Source organism: Hylobates moloch, unplaced genomic scaffold (genome assembly GCF_009828535.3).
Source record: "Hylobates moloch isolate HMO894 unplaced genomic scaffold, HMol_V3 SCAFFOLD_24, whole genome shotgun sequence".
Classification (NCBI taxonomy): Eukaryota; Metazoa; Chordata; class Mammalia; order Primates; family Hylobatidae; genus Hylobates; species Hylobates moloch.
Window position 1 is genome coordinate 35913676 of NW_026652299.1, and position 5186 is coordinate 35918861.

Here is a 5186-nt window from a genome sequence, read left to right on the forward strand (position 1 = left end):
GGAGCTATGAGAAAATAAAGGCCAGGATGGAGTGCGTTCATTCAGGTTAAAGCAATTGGAGGTGAGGACACCTGTAGGCAGAGAAGTACTCCTGAGAGAGTTGGTTTTAAAATAAACGTTGTGGCCGGGCGCGGTGGCTCACGCTTGTAATCCCAGCACTTTGGGAGGCTGAGGCGGGTGGATCACGAGGTCAGGAGGTCGAGACCACGGTGAAACCCCGTCTCTAGTGAAAAATACAAAAAATTAGCCGGGCGTGGTGGCGGGCGCCTGTAGTCCCAGCTACTCGGAGAGGCTGAGGCAGGAGAATGGCGTGAACCCGGGAGGCGGAGCTTGCAGTGAGCCGAGACTGCGCCACTGCACTCCAGCCTGGGCGACAGAGCGAGACTCCGTCTCAAAAAAAAAAAAAGAAAAAAAAAAAAGAAATGATTTTATGGAGAAAGGAAGGCGGGTGGAGGATAACGAGTCAAATGCGCATTCGTAAGGGCTGGATTTTTCTGTATAAATATTAAGTTGTGGGAGTCAGAATGTAATAGGTGTAAGTGACAGGACTAGTAGGGTATTGATTACTAGGGCTAGCATTAGGTTAATTACTCTTCTTCAGATACCATCGAAACTAATTGATTGGAAGTCAATGGTACTGTTTATATTAAAAGAGTAAGACCCTCATCAGTAGATAGAAATATACAAGCATAGTCATAGTACATCTACAAAGTGTCAATATCAGGCGGTGGCTTCAAGGCCAAAATGATGGCTAGATGTAAAGTGGTATTTTAATTGGTGGAGAAGGCAGATAGTAAGGAATGTTGATCCAATAATGACCTGAAGTCCATAAAAGCCTGTAGCTATAAAAAATGTTGGGCCATAAATTCCATCAGAAATAACAAAGGGAGCCTCTAAGTATTCTGAGACTTGTAGGAGGGTGAAGAAAATGCCTAAGATAATTGTGAAAAGTAGTGCTTGAATTACTTGTTTTCAATTATTTTCTATTAGGCTGTGATGGGCTCAAGTAATTGAAATGTGTTCAGGAGGGGTGCTTCCAGGGGGTTGAGGGGAGAAATGCCTGTTGGAGGTCAGTGACCTCCTAATTCTGGAGTTGGGGCTAGACTAGAATGGTAGAATGCTCAAAAGAATCCAGCAAAGAAAAATACTTCTGAGATAACAAATAGGACTATTCCATATCGGAGGCCTTTTTGAACAGTTGTCATATGATGGCCTTGAAATGTACTTTCTCGGATAATGTCACATCACCATTGATATATAGTCAGTGTATTGGTTAGTAGGCCTAGGGTTAAAAGAGTAATAGAGTTAAAGTGAAATCATATAGCTAGGCCGGATGTTATTAGGAGAGCTGAGAGAGCCCTGCTAACAGTCAAGGGCTGGGTTTGACTAAACGATAGGCGTGCGTTTGGTGGGTCATTATGTATTGTCATATAAATAAAGGCTTACTAAAAGCGTAAAGACATAAGCTTGGATAAGGGCCACAGCAGATTCGAGCATGGTTAATAGAATTAGAATAATAAAGGTGATTGAAGCTGTGGGAAGGTTAATAGTTGATAATACTAGTGTGGTTCCTCCAATTAAGTGCATGAGTGACTGGCTGTAATGTTGGCTGTTAGACGTACAGCTAGTGCTATTGGTTGAATAAATAGACTAATGGGTTCAACGAATACTGGTATAGGAATAAGTGGTATGCGTGTGCCTTGTGGTAGGAAGTGAGCTAAGGAGTTATTAGTTTTAAAGCGGAAGCCCGTGATTACTGTGCCTACTCATAAGGGAATTGCTATAGCTAGATTTATTGATGGTTGAGTAGTTGGTGTAAATGAGTCTGGTAGGAGTCCAAGGAGACTGGTTAAGGCAATAAAGAGAATTAGAGCTATCAGTATAAGGGATCAGGCTTGTCCTTTAATGTTATGTGTAATTATTTGTTTTAGGATAAGTTGAACTAGTCATTGTTGAATAGAAATTAATCAGTTATTGCTTAGATAGTTGGAGGTTGGAAGGAGTGTGGGGGGGAACAAGATGATTAGTGCTGCTGCAGGTAACCCTAGGATTGTTGGGGCAATAAATGAGGTGAACAGATTTTTGTTCATTTAGTTCTCAAGGGTTGTTATGTTTTTGTACTTTATTTTTGGTGAAGGGGGTGTATGGTAGATGAAATTTAATATTTTTACTTGAATAATGGAAAATAAAGTTACGATTATTGATACAATAATAGGTCATGTGGAAGTATCCAGCTGAGGCATTCACTCTACAGAGGTATGATTTCTCTCGGTCTTTAAAAGGTTAACACTGGGGTAACTTTACAGTGATATTATGGTGTGGATACAGATCAAGTTTCAAAAGTTTTTAATGGAACGAATTCTAGAACAATAGGTATAAAACTGTGATTAGATCCACACATTTCTGAGCGTTGTCCATAGTAGAGGCCTGGTTGTGTAGTGGTTGAGGTAAATTGGTTTAAGCGTCCAGGGATTGCATCTGTTTTTAAACCTAATGAGGGAATAGTTCATGAGTGCAGGACATCTTCAGATGAGGTTAACAGCGGATGGGAATTTCTATTGGGTGGATTGTTCGGTTATCGACTTCAAGGAGTCTATGTTCTTCTGGTTTTAGGTCTGCTGTTGGAAGCATATAAGAATCAAAGCTTAACTCTTCATAATGTGTATACTTGTAGCTTCTATACCATTGATGTCCAATTGTTTTAATGGTGAGAGAAGGCTTATTGACTTCATCTGTTATAACAGACGTAGGGATGGGAGGGCAGTTAAGATTAAGATGATAGCAGGCAAGATAATTCAGACGGTCTCTATTTCTTGGGCATCTATGGTGCTATTGTTGGTCAGTTTTGTTGTGAGTATTAGAGAAATAATGTATAGAACCAGGGAACTAATTAGGAAAACAATTATAAGGGTGTGGTCATGGAAGGTAAGTAGTTCTTCTATAATAGGAGATGAAGCATCTTGAAGACCTAATTGAACCGGATGGGCCATTAAGATATATACGGCTTAACCTATAACTTAACTTTGACAAAGTTATGAAATAATTTTACTAATATTTTATTGAGAAGGTCGTAGAGGTTATGGGATTGGCTTGAAACCAGTCTCTGGGGGGTTCGATTCCTTCCTTTTTCACTTAGGTCTTCATGTAGGTTGGTTCTTTGAATGTGTGATGGGTTGGTGGACAGTCATATAGTCTCTAAGTTGGTAGATGGTTGCTCAACTATTAACTTTTCATTTTGAAGTGAAGGCTTCTCAGACCATGAAAATTATTAGTATTACTGCTGTTAGGGAAATAAATGAGCCTACAGATGAAATAATATTTCATGCGGTGTACGCGTCAGGATAGCTGGAGTAACGTCGAGGCATACCAGATAGGCCAAGGAAGTGCTGTGGGAAAAAAGTTAAATTCACATTACAAATATAATAGCAAAGTGAGTTTTAGCATGGATTTGATTGAGTGTATAACCTGAAAATAGGCGGAATCAGTGAACAAAGCCTCCCATAATGGCAGATACGGCTCCTTTTGATAAGACATAATGGAAAGGGGCTACAACATAATATGTATCATGTAGTACAATATCCAGTGATGAACTGGCTAGTACAATGCCCGTTAGGCCTCCTATTGTAAAAAGGAAAATAAATCCCAGGGCTCAGAGCATTGTGGGGGATCATTTGATAACTACTGCTGTGAAGTGTAGCTAGCCAGCTAAAGACTTTAACGCCAGGAGGAATAGCAATAATTATAGTAGCAGAGGTGAAATATGATCATGTATCTACATCTATTCCTACTGTAAATATGTGGTGGGCCCATACGATAAACCCTAAGAAGCCAATTGATATTATGGCTCATACTCTGCCCATATACCCAAATGGTCCCTTTTTTTCCAGAATAATATGTTACGATATGGGAAATTATCCTAAGCCCAGTAAGATGAGGATGTACACTTCAGGGTCACCAAAGAATCAGAATGAATGCTGATGTAAGATAGGATCACCTCCACTAGCTGGGTTGAAAAAAGTAGTATTAAGATTGCAGTCAGTTAACAATATAGTAATGCCGGCAGCTAGGACTGGGAGAGAAAGGAGTAGAAGAACTGCTATAATTAAGACTGATCAGATGAAGAGGGGTGTGTGATATTGGGACATGGCTGGGGGTTTATATTAATAATTGTGGTAATAAAGTTAATAGGCCCTAAAATAGAACAAACACCTGCCAAATGGAGTGAAAAGATGGTTAAATCTACAGAGGCTCCCGCATGTGTTAGATTTCCTGCTAAGGGGTGGCGGGGTAGACTGTTCAGCTGGTTCCAGTGCCTGCCTCTACTGTAGTGGATGCAAGTAATAGTAGGAAAGAGGGTGAGAGGAGTCAGAAACTCCTATTATTTATGCAGGAAAATGCTATATGGGGGGGGAGAGGCAATTATCAGAGGAACTAATCAGTTGCCGAAGCCTCCAATTATAATTGGTATTACTATAAAGAAAATTATGACAAATGCATGAACTGTAACGATGACATTATAAATTTGATCATCTCCTAAAAGAGTACCTGGTTGGCCCAGTTCAGCTTGAATAAGGAGGCTTAAAGCTGTACCCACTATCCCTGCTCATGCGCTGAATAGTAGATAGATGTTCCGAAATCTTTATGGTTGGTTGAGAACAGTCAACAGTTGGTGAACATAAGTGAAGTGAGAAAAAGGTGAAATGGCTGAGTAAGCATTAGACTGTAATCTAAACACAGAGGTCAAGACCTCTTTTTACCAGCCCCGAGGTGATTTTCATGTTGAATTGCAAATTCAAAGAAGTAGCTTCAATCTTGCCAGGGCTTCTCCCACCTTTCTCCCCCAACAGCAGGAGAAGTAGATTGAAGCCAGTTGATTAGGGTGTTTAGCTGTTAATTAAATTTTCATGGGTTTAAGTCCCATCAATCTTGTAAGGGCTTAGCTTAATTAAAGTGATGGATTTGCGTTCAACTGATACAGAGTAGAATTTTGCAGTCCTTAGGTTTTTGCAGAACTTAAGTATAATTTACTTGCTAAGAGCTTTGAAGGCTCTTGGTCTTACTTAACCTACATTTCTAGATTATAAATAGTGTCAGTGGAGATATTGGTAGGAGGAAGGTAGAGAAGATGATGAGTCGGGGGAGGAAACTGTCATTTTCTTTTTATATTATTGGATGTGGGGAATATT

The 5186-nt window shown here is 40.0% G+C and overlaps 1 pseudogene; it reads right to left on the reverse strand.

Moving 5' to 3' along the window:
- Window positions 1-1416: 1416 nt before the first annotated feature.
- Window positions 1417-2090, reverse strand: LOC116810130 (ATP synthase subunit a-like; annotated as a pseudogene).
- Between the last annotated feature and the right edge of the window lie 3096 nt (window positions 2091-5186).